General features: G+C 33.5%; 1 long non-coding RNA gene across 1 annotated transcript; it reads left to right on the top strand.

The window, feature by feature from the left end:
* The first annotated feature begins 6,722 nt into the window (after positions 1–6,722).
* On the top strand, positions 6,723–7,861 carry LOC127706499 (uncharacterized). Its single transcript, XR_007984496.1, has 3 exons — positions 6,723–6,814; positions 7,336–7,417; positions 7,674–7,861. It is a non-coding gene; the product is annotated as an uncharacterized LOC127706499 (long non-coding RNA).
* Positions 7,862–18,794: the final 10,933 nt, after the last annotated feature.

Below are 18,794 nucleotides of genomic sequence, written 5' to 3'. Positions count from 1 at the left end.
GAGAGAACTATTGGTGTATTCTACAATTTGATACTTTATAATAATAATAATAATAATAATAATAATATCTTTATTTAGAGAGAGTAACTCATTTGGATTACACCAATTTTCAATAAGGCTCTCTTAATACAATAATAATTACATTAAAAATAAACAATACATATTCAATAATAATGATTAATAAAGATGTAATACAACTTAAATACAATAAACAATTATTATATATGGCATTACAGTTCAAATATCATGGTAATGTTAAAAGTACATAGATTTGTAGTTATGTTTAAATTCTAATACTGTGTTTGATTTTTTAATTGAACCAGAAAGAGCATTCCATACTTTTGGTCCATTTTACGAGAAACTAGACTTATACAACTCTGTATTTGGTTTTGGAATTATAAAATTATCTGAGGACGAAAATCTCGTATTGTATTTTTGGTTTGCAGAAGCTGATAAAATAAGACTGGACATATATTCTGGAGCTATGATAGCACGCAACAGTCAAATTATCGCTGTGAGAGAAGTCTTGGTGTATTCTACAATTTGATACTTACTATGACATGCCACAGTCAGACTATCACTGTGGAAGAAGTCTTGATGTATTCTACAATTTGATACTACCGATCACATGCAACAGTCAGACTTTGGCTGTGAGAGAAGTCGTGCTGTATTCTGCAGTTTGATACTTACGATCACATGCAACAGTCAGACTATTACTGTGAGAGAAGTCTTGGTGTATTCTACAATTTGATACTTACGATAGCATGCAACAGTCTGACTATCGTTGTGAGAGAACTCTTGGTGTATTCTACAATTTGATACTTATGATCACATGCAACAGTAAGACTATCGCTGTGGGAGAAGTCTTGATGTATTCTACAATTTGATACTTACGATGACATGCAACAGTCAGACTACCACTGTGGAAGAAGTCTTGGTGTATTCTATAATTTGAAACTTACGGTAGCATGCGACAGTCAGACTATCGCTGTGAGAGAAGTCTTGACATATTCTACAATTTGATATTTACGATCACATGCAACAGTCAGACTATCGCTGTGAGAGAAGTCGTGATAAATTCTTAAGTTTGATACTAACAATCACACGCAACAGTCAGACTCTCACTGTGAGATAAGTCTTGATGTATTCTACAATTTAATATTTACGATCACAAGCAACAGTCAGATTATCGCTGTGAGAGAAGTCGTGTTGTATTCTACAATTTGATACTTATGATAGCATGCAACAGTCTGACAATCGCTGTGAGAGAAGTCTTGGTGTATTCTACAATTTGATACTTACGATCACATGCAACAGTCAGACTACCACTGTGGAAGAAGTCTTGGTGTATTCTATAATTTGAAACTTACGGTAGCATGCGACAGTCAGACTATCGCTGTGAGAGAAGTCTTGGCATATTCTACAATTTGATATTTACGATCACATGCAACAGTCAGACTATCGCTGTGAGAGAAGTCGTGTTAAATTCTTAAGTTTGATACTAACAATCACACGCAACAGTCAGACTCTCACTGTGAGATAAGTCTTGATGTATTCTACAATTTAATATTTACGATCACAAGCAACAGTCACACTATCGCTGTGAGAGAAGTCGTGTTGTATCATACAATTTAATACTTACGATAGCATGCAACAGTCTGACTATCGCTGTGAGAGAATTCTTGGTGTATTCTACAAATTGATCCTTACGATCACATGAAACAGTCAGACTATCGCTGTGAGAGAAGTCGTGTTGTATTATACAATTTGATACTTACGTGATAGCATCCGACAGTTAGAGTCTCACTGTGACAGAAGTTGTGTTGTGTTCTACAATTTGATATTTACGATCACACGCAACAGTCAGACTATCGCTGTGAGAGAAGTCGTGATTTGATACTTACGATAGTATGCAATACTCAGATTATCGCTGTGAGACAAGTCGTGTTGTATCATACAATTTAATACTTACGATAGCATGCAACAGTCTGACTATCGCTATGAGAGAATTCTTGGTATATTCTACAATTTGATATTTACGATCACATGCAACAGTCAGACTATTGCTGTGAGAGCAGTCGTGTTGTATTCTGCAGTTTCATACTAACGATCACACGCAACAGTCAGACTATCGCTGTGAGAGAAGTCGTGATTTGATACTTACGATAGTTTGCAACAGTCAAATTATAGCTGTGAGAAAAGTCGTGTTGTATTCTTCAATTTGATACTTACGATGGCGTTCAACAGTCAGACTATCGCTGTGAATAAAATCTTGGTATACTCTACTTTTTGATACTTATGATAGCACGCAACAGTCAAACTATCGCTGTGAGAGAAGTCTTGGTGCATTCTACAATTTGATACTGATGATAGCACGCAACAGTCAGACTATCGCTGTGTGAGAACTCTTGGTGTATTCTACAATTTGATACTTTTGATAGCACGCAACAGTCAGACTATCGCTGTGAGAGAAGTCTTGGTGTATTCTACAATATGATACTTACGATTACATGCAACCGTCAGACTATCACTGTGGGAGAAGTCTTGGTGTATTCTACAATTTGAAACTTACGATCACATGCAACAGTCAGACTATGGCTGTGAGAGAAGTCGTGTTATATTCTGCAGTTTGATACGTACGATCACATGCAACAGTCAGACTATTGCTGTGAGAGAAGTCGTGTTGTATTCTGCAGTTTGATACTGACGATCACATGTAATAGTCAGACTATTGCTGTGAGAGAAGTCTTGGTTTATTCTAATATTTGATACTTGTGATAGCACGCAAAAGCCAGACTATCGCTGTGAGAAACGTCTTGGTGTTTTCTACAATTTTATACTGATGAAAGCACGCAACAGTCAGACTATCGCTGTGAGAGAAGTCTTGGTTTATTCTACAATTTGATACTTACGATTACATGCAACCGTCAGACTATCACTGTGGGAGAAGTCTTGGTGTATTCTACAATTTGAAACTTACGATCACATGCAACAGTCAGACTATGGCTGTGAGAGAAGTCGTGTTATATTCTGCAGTTTGATACGTACGATCACATGCAACAGTCAGACTATGGCTGTGAGAGAAGTCGTGTTGTATCCTGCAGTTTGATAGTGACGATCACATGTAATAGTCAGACTATTGCTGTGAGAGAAGTCATGGTTAATTCTACAATTTCATACTTGTGATAGCACGCAAAAGTCAGACTATCGCTGTGAGAAACGTCTTGGTGTATTCAACAATTTCATACTTATGAAAGCACGCAACAGTCAGACTATCTCTGTGAGAGAAGTCTTGGTTTTTTCTACAATTTGATACTTATGATAGCATGCAACAGTCAGATCATACTATCGCTGTGAGAGAAGTCGTGCTGTATTCTACAATGTGATACTTAAGATCATATACAACAGTCAGACTTTGGCTGTGAGAGAAGTCGTGTTGTATTCTGTAGTTTAATACTTACGATCACATGCAACAGTCCGACTATTGCTGTGAGAGAAGTCCTGTTGTATTATAAAATTTGATACTTACGTGATCAAATAAATAAATTATTGGTCAAGGCAAGATGTCAGTAGCTACCAGAAAAGACAGTCAGACTATCGCTGTAAGAGAAGTCTTGGTGTATTCTACAATTTGATACTTTCTTATGCAATTTGATACTTACGGTAGCATGCAACAGTCTGACTATCACTGTGAAAGAAGTCTTGGTGTTTTATACAATTTGATACTTCTAATCACATGCAACAGTCAGACTATCGCTGTGAGAGAAGTCGTGTTGTATTATACAATCTGATACTTACGATAGCATGCAACAGTCTGACTATCGCTGTGAGAGAAGTCTTGTTATATTCTACAATTTGATACTTACGATCACATGCAACAGTCAGACTATCGCTGTGAGAGAAGTCTTGTTGTATTCTACAATTTGATACTTATGATAGCATGCAACAGTCAGACTATCGCTGTGAGAGAAGTCTTGTTGTATTCTACAATTTGATACTACCGATCACATGCAACAGTCAGACTATCGCTGTGAGAGAAGTCTTGTTATATTCTACAATTTGATACTAACGATCACATGCAACAGTCAGACTATCGCTGTGAGAGAAGTCTTGTTGTATTCTACAATTTGATACTTATGATAGCATGCAACAATCAGACTATCGCTGTGAGAGAAGTCGTTTTGTATTCTACAATTTGATACTTATGATAGCATGCGACAGTCAGATTATCGCTGTGAGAGAAGTCTTGGTGTATGATACAATTTGATACTTACGATAGCATGCGACAGTCAGACTATCGCTGTTAGAGAAGCCGTGTTGTACATGTATTATACAATTTGATACTTACGATCACATGCAACAGTCAGACTATCGATGTGAGAGAAGTCGTGTTGTATTCTACAATTTGATACTAACGATCACGCGCAACAGTCAGACTATCGCTGTGAGAGAAGTCGTGATTTGTTACTTACGATCACATGCAACAGTCAGACTATCGCTATGAGAGAAGTCGTGATTTACTGCATGGCACCCAGCAGGACAATTCAAAGGACCACAATTCCAGTTCAACATATACTGTCTCTGTAAATACGATAAAAGGTCCATCTTAATAATTCTATAGATTAGGTGCATGGACTAGGCGGGATGCCAGTAAGTATCAGGACAGACACATTATTGGACAAGGCGTAATGCCAGCCAGTAACAATCAGGACAAACTAATTATTTGACAGTAACTACCAAGAAAGACAATTTATTGGGTAAGGCGGATGTCAGTAATTATCATTAGAAACAAATTGTTGGACAAGAGATGTCAGTAACTACCAAGTAAAATAAATTATTGGTCAAGGCGAGATGTCAGTAGCTACCAGAAAAGACAAATTATTGGAGAAGGCGGATTTCAGTAACTACCAAGTAAGACAAACTATTAGACAAGGCGATATTGTCAGAAACTACCAAGAAAAATAAATAATTGGACATAGCGAGATGTCAAAAACTACCATGAAAAATAAAAAAAATTGACAAGGCGAGATGTTAGTTTCTACAAGGAAAGACAAATAATTAGACAAGGCGAGAGGTCAATAACTACCAAGAAAGACAAACTATTGGACAAGCGAGATGTCAGTAACTACCAAGACAGATAAATAATTGGACAAGGCAGGACGTCAGTATCTACCAGGAAAGACAAATAATTGGACAAGGCGAAAGGTCAGTTACATGTACTAGCAGGACAGACAAATTATTGGACAAGGCGAGATGTCAGTAATTATCAACAAAGAAAAATAATTGGACAAGGTGATATGTCAGTAACTATCAGGAAACACAAATTTTTGGAGAAGGTGAGATCTCAGAAAAACTATTCGACAAGGCGAGATGTCAGTAACTATCCGGAAAGAAAAGTAATTGGACAACGCAAGGTATCAGTAACTACCAGGAAGGACAAATTTTTCGACAAGGGGAGATGTCAGCAAGTATCCTAAAACAATAACTGACAACTCTCATTACTTGTGACAGACATTTTAACATATTATGAGTTCATATAGCAATGTATCATGAATGAATATACGTATGCATACATTTTTATATATGGATGGATGGGTAAACGGTTACATGGATGGGTGGATCGCTTTATTGATGAATGGATGCATGCTTACATGTACGTTACTCATACAAATGGGTGGATGATAAGTGCATTCGTGTATGTATGTATGGATGGATCGGTGGATTGATGGATAGGTGAATAGATGAATGCCTGATAATTAAAAATAAGATTAGAAAACAAGTTTTTATCAGTGTTTGGAAGAGGTTTACAGAGTAGAGAATAATTGGAAAGAAAAAGAGAAAACGGGGGGAATAAAAAAGAGAGAAATATGGGGCATGATTATAAAGAATAGTTACATGTAATGAATGGCTCCTAAATTTTAATGAATAGAAAATAATGGACAGGAAATAGAGAATAAAGGGAAAAAATAAAAATAGGGAATGAGACTAGGGTATAAAGGAGTCCTACGATATCGTAAAGAACAGAGAATAATGGGCAAGAAATAGAGAATAAAGGGCCAAATATATAAAGAACAAATAATAGGAAATACTGGTAATGGGGTTCTAAAATTTGAAGACTAGAGAAAAATGAACACAAAAGAAATTGAAGAATAGAAAAAATGGCAAAATATTTAAAGAATACAGAATAAAAGAGCAATCCAGACCCTTCTTTATACGTACGGATGCGTCTGTATTTGGTTCATATGTCTCCAATAATTCTTCCCAGGAACATCCTTCACGACACTCTTCAGACAGTCCTCTCTTCTCCCTGTGATGTAGGAAATCTAATGCTTCTTTTTTCTCCACTATTATTCCAGAACGTTGTGGTCTTTTAAAGCTCTGCTTCAGGGCTTCGTTATCATCTAAAATATTTTGCATACACTGTAAAAATTGTGCTTAGAATTTAAACGTGTTGAAAGACTTATGTGCTTAGGAAAGTGTTTAATTTCTAAACATAAAAACATAAATATGTTTTGGCTCTCAGCACTTCGCAATAAACATGTTTTGGATCTCAGCACTTTTCAATAAACATGTTACTGTGCTAAACATGTTTAGCTACTTTGTCAAGTATATAAAGCTAAACGTGTTTAAATTCTAAGCACTTTCAATATTTAGACACTTTCCTAAACACGTTTAGAATTACAACACATTTAGGCCGAATACAGCATTCATATCACGTGCTAATTTTTAGCGGGAAGAAGAAAAGAACCCGAAGTCAAAGGCCACGCTGTTTACTTCTGACCATAACTGACCGTAACTTGACTGTTTCAGAAAGGTAAGGAGTTATGATTATACTGTCTTTTATTTTGTACTGCCAATTTTAAATGATAATTGACAGTTATAAGCATTATTTACAAGTACACTACCGTATAGTCAATGCATGAGAGAAAAGGGGGTACCATCCCACGAAACAAGTGCTTGTAAGAGCTTTAAGTGTTCAAACTATCTTGTGTATAGATGATAAGAGTTGTTTAATGTTCTATCATGCAAGTTTGCATTTATTTTCTTATTTATATATGTTCTTGGAAAGGAGTTTGTGAGGATAATTTTCGTTCGGTACTCCTCGGCAGATTATAATGGAACATGAAGGGTAGCGGAATCTGCCGAGTCTTATCAGGATGAGGTGCATCATTCGCAAATCCAGTGTCATATCGAGTTCATTGTTTTCGTAAGCACTTCCGATATGCACAATCAACATTTCCTCAAAATAAATAGAAAGATGCTTGTTTATTTCAATAGTTATAAGCAGTTGTGATTTTTTTTATAATTTTATTAATATGTATTGTTTTATTCTAGATGAGAGAAGTGCAGAGGAAATCATCATCTGTCTTGGCATGCTAAAAGAGGAGATAAAGAACAGTAGCAAATATGCTGCTAGGTAAGAATCAAAAGTGTATTTGATTTTAAAAATGCCAATATATATTTGATCAAATGAATAATATTAAGCATGAAAAGAAGTTTTATATTAAAAAATATCAATTGATTCATCAGAAAATTTATGTTTTTATACCACGGTCCTAATGTTGTTATCTGGATCTTAAATCATGCTTTTACTTTTTGGAGTTGTAGTTCGTATTCTAATATTTTTAGATTAATTTTACTTAGTTGCTTATCAATATTTTTCTATATTTCAGGCCATTGACCAGCAGTTGGGTACTAAGAAAGGAGAAGCTCTTATTGACCTGTAAAATGAAAACAGGACATTTTCAAATTGTTTTGTTGTAGGGATGGGGTACAAGTAGAAGATTGGTCAATATTATGTACATGTACCTTGATATGAATTTATTTTTGATTGTGTTCAATGATAAACTGGAAATAAATGATAACATAAAATTCTTTTGTTTTATATGTTGTAATTTTGTTTTTAAAGCTAGAATTAGTATAATGATAATTTCATTTCAAAAGTTCTAGACTGTTTTATGAATATTTGAAATGAAGAAAAAATTCAATAGTCGAATGACGTGAAATGAATTAAAGAAAAAACTCATTGAGATTGAAAATGTATTGGTCACATTCAATTTGATATGGAAATTCCAGTTTCTTAGTTTGATGCATTGGCTCCTTTTTGTGATGGTATGAAAACCTGTTTTATTGAGAGCTATCATACGTTTTACAGTCAAGACTTCCGGAATATTAGTTTAATTGGGGCCTAATGAAGTAACGGCTTCTCACAATAAAATGATAAACATGTTTCTTCACGACCCTTTATGGTCTAAACATGTTTACATTCAAAACACTTCACAGCTAAACGTGTTTCCAGACAAAACACTTCTCAGCTAAACATGTTTCCAGATACAACAATTCACAGCTAAACATGTTTACAGTCTAAGCACTTTTTAGCTAAACGTGTTTCTAGTCTAAACGCTTTACAGCTAAACATGTTTACAGTCTAAGCACTTTATACCTTGGCACGTTTAGGCTGTGAGCACATTAAATATTAAACATGTTTAGATTTAAAACATGTCAAAAATCGGTTTCATAAATGTGTTTAGGAAAGTGTTTAGGCTCTAAACACATTTTTTAGAGTGTATGAAGGTTATTTAAATGTGAAAATATCAAAGTATATTTTTACAGTTGACTTTTATTGTAATACAGAATGAAATTGTGGTGAAGAAATGCTATTCATTTGATTGTTACTATATATATAGGATCTGAAGGACGGACAGAAAGGCAGTTTCTACAAAGCAAACAGGACGTTAAGCAACCAGCAACCAAATCAAACAAATTAAATAAGATATCTCATAAAGTATACAAAATATCTTACATACTTTATAAAATATCTTATTAACTTTATGAGATATCTTGAAATTTAATAAATATGAAAACGGCTTACCATGTACATACGTAATTGACTTTAATTTACTTACATCATATTGGTTTAGATAGAGATAGTTTGATAGAATTAACTTGGCCTCGGCTTTCCCTATGGATTCAATGTTACTGAATGAACATGTTATTTAACATGCATTTAAAGTGATTTAAGAGCATTTTGTTTAATAGCATACACCGTATTTAACATGATCAACAGTGTGCGTTTATTCATAAGTCCGTAAAAAAGCTATAATCGAACCACTCGAGAACAAAATAAATGTTAATATCTCCTCAATAAGATCTTTTATCTTGGCACTTATTCAAACTAATAACTTGTTATATGGTAAGACTTGGCACTGTTTAAACAGTCTTTTCGTATTCTAGATTTCTTACTTTTCTCTATTTAAATATTTTACTTCTTGCGATAGATGAAACAGTCTTGTTTTGGCCGATGTCGGTTGCCTTGTTTTTTTAAATCTCGCTCTTTGCCAATCTTGTTTTTTTGCTGTCTCCTCTTGGAATTGTCTCTTTTATTGGCTGATACGTTTCCGGACTTTCTTGTTTAACCTTTTTTTCTTCTTGGATTGTATCGTTTTTGGGCATTCCCCCATTTTTGTTCTATTCTAGTTTTGGAATTGTCTCATTTTTGGGGGGTTTTCTCGTTTTGGGATTGTCTCGTGTTTGGGGCTGTTAAGTTTTCAGAGTGTTTCGAGTTGTCTAAGAAGTTCATTTACAGTGATCGCTAGCCTGTAAACTCTAAGTTGTGAGTTAGAACCCCGCTCGTTTGTCCCCGACATATCAAATGACAAGGATTTTCACTTTTCCTTTCGTGGGTCGGTGGTTATATCACGGTTGGGTGGGGGGTCTCAACATGGGATTTTGGGTACATATATGCGGATGGGATTTCAAAAAACATATCTTATATATTGAAATCTTGTGAAAATCACGACCCATAAATAAATATTTATATATATATATATATTATTCGAAAATGACAAGTTCCTTGGTACAGTAATGTATATTTGAAGAATAATAATGAGTATGTGTGTGTGTATATGTGTGCGCGCTTGTGTGTTACAATGAATTTGTAGAATCAGGGATTTTGAAAAATTCCTATTTCAGGAGTTTTGTAAAATCACTGAACTGATAAGTAATTGTAAAAGCCCTGATTTTTTCTAGGGATTTTACAAAATCCCTGAAATAGTTATGATTACTTTTTACAGCTTGACTGGATTAATTTAGGGATTTTGTAAAATACAAATAATCGATCTTTTTGATTAGATAATTTATTGAGAAAAGAATAAAGCTTCTGCAACAGTAACACTGGAAAGTTTAGTTTTGGGGTTAATGTAATTTCTCCCATTTGATTAACCCAAGGTGAGCAGTTTTCGGAAAATAACTGAGGGAAAATTATAATGTCATATATTGAAACGTATAAAACATGGAGAAACATATTACTAAAAACCCACAAAATAGACAAAACACGCTCATATTACAACCATGCAAAATACATCATGCACTATGCGGTGTTGGTTTTGCTCATTGTTGGCGGCCGTATGCTGAGCTAGAGTTGTTAACCTCTACATATAAGTCATTTGGTCTCTGGCAGATTATAGTCTCATTGGCAATCATACCACATCTATGTGTGGCTGAGCGTTGCTTTACAATAAATCTAAAAAAAAATCTAAAATCTACTTATTTTTTTTTTATAAAAGTAGGTCACATTGAACATATTTTCCATGCTTCACTAAAGCTTTCTTTGGTTATAACTTAGATACTGTGATATACACCAATGCGATCACATAGAAATAACTATTTTTCTATGCTTTCTATATAATAAAAAAAAGGTTTTATTCATGTCACAGTATTAAGTTCTTCAACGTAGAGATGTAAAAAAAACAGGTGTGCCGGTGGAAAAGCAGAGCGAAAAAATAAGTAAATTGTAGTTTTTATTTCTATACGTATGCCTTTTGTTCATAGACACTTTAAATAGTGTAAACTAGTAATGTCTATTAGATAAATATATTTAAAAAGTTATGGTCTAGCTATAATAATAAGAATACATTTCAGGTATTTAGATTAAACTTGTATTTAGATGCTGATAATGAATGGCTGCTTAACGTCCAGCGGCAAATTAATATGCATACTTAGGATGAGAACATGTTAATGTAATATGAATATTGACCCGGCTTTGTACTAGACCGACTTTTTAACGTGCTAGTTTACAAGGTAACAGTCCGCAGGAAGATATATCAGCTTACCCGGACACAGTAATCTGACTCCGAGCCGACCAGTCTTTGCTCTTACTCTTTAATGCTGCGTGCTTAGCGGAGAGGCAGAAAAAAAATACCGATTTTAAAGTCTTTGTTTGACACGGCCAGTTAATCTTATTTATTTATGTTTTTTATTTTGTTAGTATTTTATGATCTTTCAGTGATTCGTGGTTCCCCCTTTCAATGCACATAGAGGTGTGTGCCGCATGAGCATTGACAATGGAGGTTCAGAAATCAAAATTTGCATTCATTATATGTGCATGCCTTTTTATTTCCATTTATTATTATTTACCTGAAACTGCATGATTTTTTATATGATAGTCGTCCAAAGAGCTCATCAGAGCTCATGTTTTTTATGTTATTGTGTATATATATGCCGACTTTAAATAAAATTTACTTACTTACTTACTTCTAATCTACGACCTCCCGCACTCGAGGCGAACACGCTACCACAAGACCACCGAGGAATTAGGGATCTCAGCAATATTTTCAGTGATTTTATGAAATTCCTAACAATTTCAGTGATTTTTACAAAATCACTGAAACTGTAAGGGATTATACAAAATCACTGATAATTTCAGGGGTTCTACAAATTTACTGTAACATATATATATTTTGTCTCAAATTTAGCCCAACAATATTAGATCTGAAATTTGAAACGAATATATATATATATATATACAAGTCTAAATTGAAAACAACGCTCAAACCTATGACTGCGTTGGATAAAAACAGCAATTTTTATACGTGTGCATGCAAAACAAATTTCTTGTTAGAGGGGTCTAAATACAGCACAAACAAAAATTTTCCAAAAGACCAAAAAAGTGAAAAAGTATATTTTAACAAAACGCATTTGACTAACAGGTCGAACAATTAATGTTCTTAAACCCTGCTGACTGCCATTGGCGATTGCCAAATAAACGTATCACAAGGTGTAATAAATGGACCTTAATTATAAATTTAATACTAAACAGAAAACAATAAACTTGCGGAAAATATATATATATCGTGTATATTATGGTGTTAGCCGGCTGTGTAACCACGGGTTATTCAATGGAGCATGTCTGCCATAAAGTTGTCACATGTTTAGACGTATATATATTTATTTTTTTTCAAGATTAAAGTCCAATGATTTCAGAACTTCAAAAGATTAATGTTCCTCTAATTTCGGACTCCTGAAAAAGTTATGACAAATGTTCTTAAACCCTGCTGACTGCCATTGGCGATTGCCAAAGAAACGGATCACCGATGTAATAAATGGATCTTAATTGTAAATTTAATACTAAACAGAAAACAAAAAACTTGCGGAAAATATATATATATCATGTATATTATGGTGTTAGCCGGCTGTATAACCACGGGTTATCCAATGGAGCATGTCTGCCATAAAGTTGTCACATGTTTAGACGTATATATATTTATTTTTTGTATTTCAAGATTAAAGTCCAATGATTTCAGAACTTCAAAAGATTAATGTTCCTCTAATTTCGGACTCCTGAAAAAGTTATGACCATTGATTTCCTTACAAATGGATTATATTGTTTCCTGACTGATATTGATATATGTACAACAACTATCTATTTTGTAACGACGTTTCGCTTGGTATTAAAATTTATAACATGATCCGAATGAATGCGAAAAAGCTTTAGACAAATAAAGGATTTACACGGCAGTATGTATGGTTGATTTCTTAAAACAAGGTAATATATTTAATATAAAATGAGAAGTATCAACCTACCGTTAGAAGCTTTCCCAAGAGAAACAAACAGTGTAAGCATAAGCCATTGGTGTGTGACCATCTTCTGTTATCACAGTTATCTGTAATTAAAAGATATATATGTGAGCCTCAAATCTATGTCCAGTCTCAAATCTGTGTCCTTTCCTCAGATCTGTGTCCTATTCTATACTGCGTCATAGAAGTCACAAATATATGTCCTTTTTTCTCACCTTCGGGGAAAGGTTTTGGTAAAAATCGAGGGAACCTATTTTATAATGTTATAATATTAATAAAAGTGTCAGTAAATAAATAACAAATATAGAGTAGTCAATCATTTTGTTGAATAGCAAGCTGTTTCAAAATAAAGAAAAGTCAACATGGACTGCACTGACCGAATAAATTACCTTATTCCAATTAATTCTGGAAGATACGGTCAACATCGTTTCTTTTTAAAAAGTGTACGTAAATACAAACTGTATAATTAAGAATTCTTTACCTCAACAATTTTATAAAATGATTATGATATTAAATATTTCAGTGAATGTGTATTTTATCCAGATTAAACAACCCCCTTTTTTATACAATTGAGCTGTTAAGTTTAATTGTTGCAAAAAGTTAAATTTGATTATTATAATGTGAACTAATATGTTGTGTGTCATTGAAGGACAATGATTGTTTTCGTGAGAGTAAAAACTGATTTATTGACACACAAGATAATTTACATTATAGTTTTATAGCCAAACCCTGCAATATATTGTATTTTTGTTGTTTCATTTATTTTTTTCACTTTTATACAGAAATTCAGTTTACCAGCATGCATAAGTCATCATTACAATCGTATAGAATATTGTATGAACTCAGTTGTTGAAATACACCTGACGGGTAAAACATCGAACTCTCATTACTCCGAAAATCCTATTTTTTTGCCTGTCTGCGATGATTTAGCCTACTCTAAGCACGACCAACATCCCAAAAGTAAACGCTAAAAGAAAGTTATAATGAACAAATTAGCATCTTGCAAGACATTTACATGATATCCCAAAGACAACGACTCAAAACTTTTAAAGGAATTGTAAGCCGTTCGCTGTGATCCATGAGATGATTCATTCATTTGATATTCTAAACTTGAAATTTCGGATTGGCTTGTTGGGATATTTCGTGCAGCGGCCACAGTATTATAACATTCTCTGTATATATGAGAGTCTTGATGGGCTTGACAGAATAGAGAATAATGGCCAAAATAGATAATGAATAGAAAAAAATGAGTAAAAAATATATAAAGAATAGAGAATAATGGGATGGAAAAGTATATAGAATAACTGTGGAAAATAAAATGATCAGGTAATACAATACTGATAACAGAAATGAACTATGTACAAAATAAAGAGATCGCCAAATTACATGCAAATTAAATAGCACGATCATTTTTATGAGACTTTTTCAGAATAAGCGTTATTTTTAAAGATAAAGAAAAATGGCCTAAAAATTTAAAGAATACAGAAATTAGAGAAACCCCCCATCCAGACCCTCATTAATACGTTTTTCATCGGTTTTCTCTAGTGTTAAAAGTCTGATGCATCTTTAGGCTTACTTGCATGGACATAAAAAGGCAAGTTTGCCAGGCAACCTATCAACAAATTTCGACATGACCTCATGTTCTGGTTTGGAAAGCAATTCCGTTTTAACTACGAGCTGACAATAAAAACCCTCCATTTTCTGTCTGGGATTCAATTCAAGTTATTGAATAATTGATTTTCAATACCAACGGATGGATTTTCCCAGTTACATTTAACATATTTAGCTTTAAACGATTTTCAATTGTTTGCCAGTCTTTGACTTTGACCTATAATTGTTTACTTTTTACACATTGTGACTTGGATGGAGAGTTATCTCATTGGCACTCATACCATATCTTCTTTTTTCTATTAAACATAAGTTTGTTCGTTGTAACAAGTAAGCGCGGGAACTTGAAGATACCTATTTCAGTTAAGCCCTAATTACGTGCCAAATAGACCAATAATAACCAAATTGATTATTTTTAAGATAACATAATAATTTTCCATCAGATCAGATCATAGTACAGTATTTGGTCGCACACCCATTTTCACGATTCCTCCTGTGACTAAAGATTTGTATAATGTGTGTAGCAGAGTGATTTTTTATGATTTATAAATCATGTAATTTGTACGTTGGAAATCATTGATTTACAATCAAATCTATTTATCAAATTCATATTGGAAACTTATTATATAATAATTTGATTAACATTCTTGCAAAGTATTTTACTATAAAGGATATTTAACCTTTTCGACTTGATTTAGTATATAATTCATGTATTGAGTAATTCTACTCATGCATATTCATGAGGGTTGAAATAGAACTCTTGTTTTGATTGGTTCTTAGTTATTTGCGATTAAATTGAGTTTTCTTTTGTTCTCCTTGGGTAGAATTTTCCTTGACACTGGTCAGAGAAAGACGTCCATTTGCATATGTCCAGATTGAAATATGTAGAAATCCATATTTGGAGATTATTTTCCATACTAGATCATTGAGCTTTATACTCTAGTTTTCTAGGCACGCCTACATTACTGACAACGTAAGGTGCACGCTTTTTTTTACAAGAATTAGTTGGTTAACTTTCCTATTTTCGAGTAAATACTCACTAGATTGCATGTTTATAACACCGGAATCAAAGATTTGAATGAGCGTATTTTGGTAAGGAAGCTAGGTGATATCTTTTTATAGAGTAATGTAATATTTGCCGCTGTACATAGCGTAATAATGTAATGTTTACATATATCGTAAAATCGAAATAATCTTTATTGTCTTATAAACAAATTAAACATGTTTGTGGCAAATACAAACATATTTATATATATGTATATGATATATATAATTCGTCTAAATAACAGCCCAACATTGTTAGATCTGTAAATTTGCGGAAGCAAATTTTTTGTTCCTCCCTGGCCGGGATTCGAAATCATGCTACTGAGATATCGTGGCACCAAATCGCCTTGCACTATGTCCGACGCGCTAGACCACTCGACCACCTAGGCTCGACAAAATCAAGCTTTTGGTGGCCGGGTGTTACCTTTCCTCGTCAGTTTTTATCTAGTGTCGTAACACAGTACATGATATATAAGGCATGAAGATGGAATATTACAGATATATATATATATAATTACTCTAAATATCAGCACAACAATGTTAAATCTGCGAAAGCAAATTTTTGTTTTTCCCTCGCCGGGATTCGAACTCATGCTATTGAGATATCGAGAAAACACCGCCTGCACTGTGTCCAGCGCTCTAGACCACTCGGCCACCTAGACTGAACTAAAATTTCAGCTTTCGGTGGCCTAGTGTTACCTTTCCTCGTCAGTAGAATCTAGAGTTGTAACACAGTACATGATATATTAGGCATGAAGATGGAATTAATTGCAGATTAGCTAAATTATCTTTCGTAGAGGATCGTAAGATGCAGTCAATATATATCAATGCAATGTAGATTGAACATGAATCATTAATCCAGTCAAGCAATATATATATATAAAAACATGAACAATTAAGCTGCTTTTGTCCTCAGTTCTAATGACTGTTTTAAGAAATAGCCGATTAGTTTCACATTTTATGTTGATATAGTGTTTAATATTTTATGTTGATATAGTGTTCAGTAGTTGTCGTTTGTTTATGTGGTTCATAAGTGTTTCTCGGTTCTCGTTTTTTATATAGATTATACCGTTGGTTTTCCCGTTTGAATGGTTTTACACTAGTAATTTTTGGGGCCCTTTATAGCTTGCTGTTCGGTGTGAGCCAAGGCTCCGTGTTGAAGACCATACTTTGACCTATAGTTTTATACTTTTATAAATTTTGACTTGGATGGAGAGTTGTCTCATTGGCACTCATACCACATCTTCTTATATCTATTCAATAATTATTTTAATAAATTTTTGGTCTTTTGGAAGTGACATAAATTCGTTTTTCCATTTTAATCTTTTAAGTAGATCCAATCTTAATTTATCATTTATACTACAATCCAAGAGGAACTGTTCCTCGTTGTCAAGAACATTGCATAGTTTGCAAAGTTAATCTTCTCGAAGGATTTTTAAATATCTACCCTTTTCAATTTCAAGATTATGGTCACTTATAAATACGGTGTTAGGTGAAAAACTTTCTAATAATAAAATTGTTGTACCATTTTTTCATCATAACTATTAAATTTATTTTTAATTAAAATTTTATATTTGTCTTCTATTTCTTCTTGATAAGAATTGTGAGAGGTTTAACTTCTTTCAAAATTTTTACAATACTCGATTTTATGTAAGATATCGCTGCCAGGTACAATATTCTTGACATGTGTATACCAAAAATATGTACCGTTGTTGTCAAGAGAGTTTGACAACACAAAAGCCTCTTTTAGAAGGGGGTTTATGTTTTTGGTGTTAAGTTTTGCTAGACAAATCAAAGACTGAATTGAAATAAAATGTTCTACTGTCAATCTTCCAAGTTCAGATCGTGCCCCAACATTTTAAACAGACTTTTTTTTATTCCCAATATAAATTTACAAAAGTTTAAATGAACTTTTTCAGAGGGAGTTTGTCTATAAAATAGAATGTATCTAAACTTCGTCCACTTTTTTCAGCCCGAATTTTAGCCCTATGATAGGTCAAATAACTATCCATAAATGAAATTTCTGAGTTGTAAGTCAAGACTGGGCGTACTAATTTGTCAAAAAGATTATTTGAGACCTGTATACGAAGATTGCCCAAGGAAGACGATTTAGCCTCTATAGAAAACAAAACTGTTTTGGCCTTCCTAGCAAGATCCTCTTAACTATGATTCAGGTAACCATTACTTTTAAGTAGCGAACCTAAAAACTTGTATTTAGTAACATTTTGTAATAAAGTATTTTTACAATTGATAAATGATTCCACATTACTATTACTATAATGTTGAATAACCATACTTTTGTTTGTTTGTTTTTTAATATTAAGAGTGAATTTACCGTGACATGTTTAATACCAGTTTTTGTAATATAGAATCCGAATTTTCAAGATTAGTAAGACCACCTAGCCCCTCACTGCTATCTCTCATGAAGTAATTTATCTAAACTCTAAAAATTGCTGCTGATGCACAGTCCAATATTTTAAAAAGTGTTTTTAAAAACACAATTCTGGGATGGCAAGTAGCCAGACATTTGGACTGATTCTGAAAGATTTCATGAAGTCATTAACGAACTACTGATGAAGACTCACTAATAAACTTTTGTCGGAATCTCCAACTTAATAGTTTTGCCCTAGTAATTTTATGGTTTTCCGTCGGTCGGCCGAACTATCTACATGTAAATTAAAACACACATTTCATTGTATATCTCTTTTAATATTCTGCAGTATATTTTATGTACCAAATGAGATTATTTGATATATGTGCTTATTGCAAACTAGTGTTTTTATAGTTTATAGCTTTGCTAATTTATGTCCTTATTTTGCTATTAATACTTTGCTAGCCATGTGTATTTGTCGGTGTTCTTGCATGTTTGTCTGATTTTATTTGTTATGTTTGTACTTTTAGTATGTCGGGTTTAAAAGCTCTAAAACAGCTTATGTTTTACTTTATTGTTAACTCTTTACCGACTTTAAATAAATTTGATTTGATTTGATTTTGATTGGTTATGTGTCTTTTGAATCCTCGACGACATTTTAAATCCCAAGTAAGACCTACTGTCCGTTGCGTAGCAGTGTCGTTGTACGGATAAACACTTTTTGTAAATCTTAAGGCTGCCTCTATTGCATCATCTTCCTAACTTGATTAAGTGATGTACTATAAATTAGCTGTAATGCCGCGATAACATAACAATGACCTGCACGGAAGTAGTAGGAATTTAGTATCACCTGATCACATGGACCAGTGTATATACTTGATTGGACCATAAACACGGCACCTATCTTTCTTTCTTT

Source organism: Mytilus californianus, unplaced genomic scaffold (assembly GCF_021869535.1).
Source record: "Mytilus californianus isolate M0D057914Y unplaced genomic scaffold, xbMytCali1.0.p SCAF_6, whole genome shotgun sequence".
Classification (NCBI taxonomy): domain Eukaryota; kingdom Metazoa; phylum Mollusca; class Bivalvia; order Mytilida; family Mytilidae; genus Mytilus; species Mytilus californianus.
The sequence above is the reverse complement of the archived record's forward strand: the minus strand, read 5'-3'. Positions and strand labels throughout refer to the sequence as shown.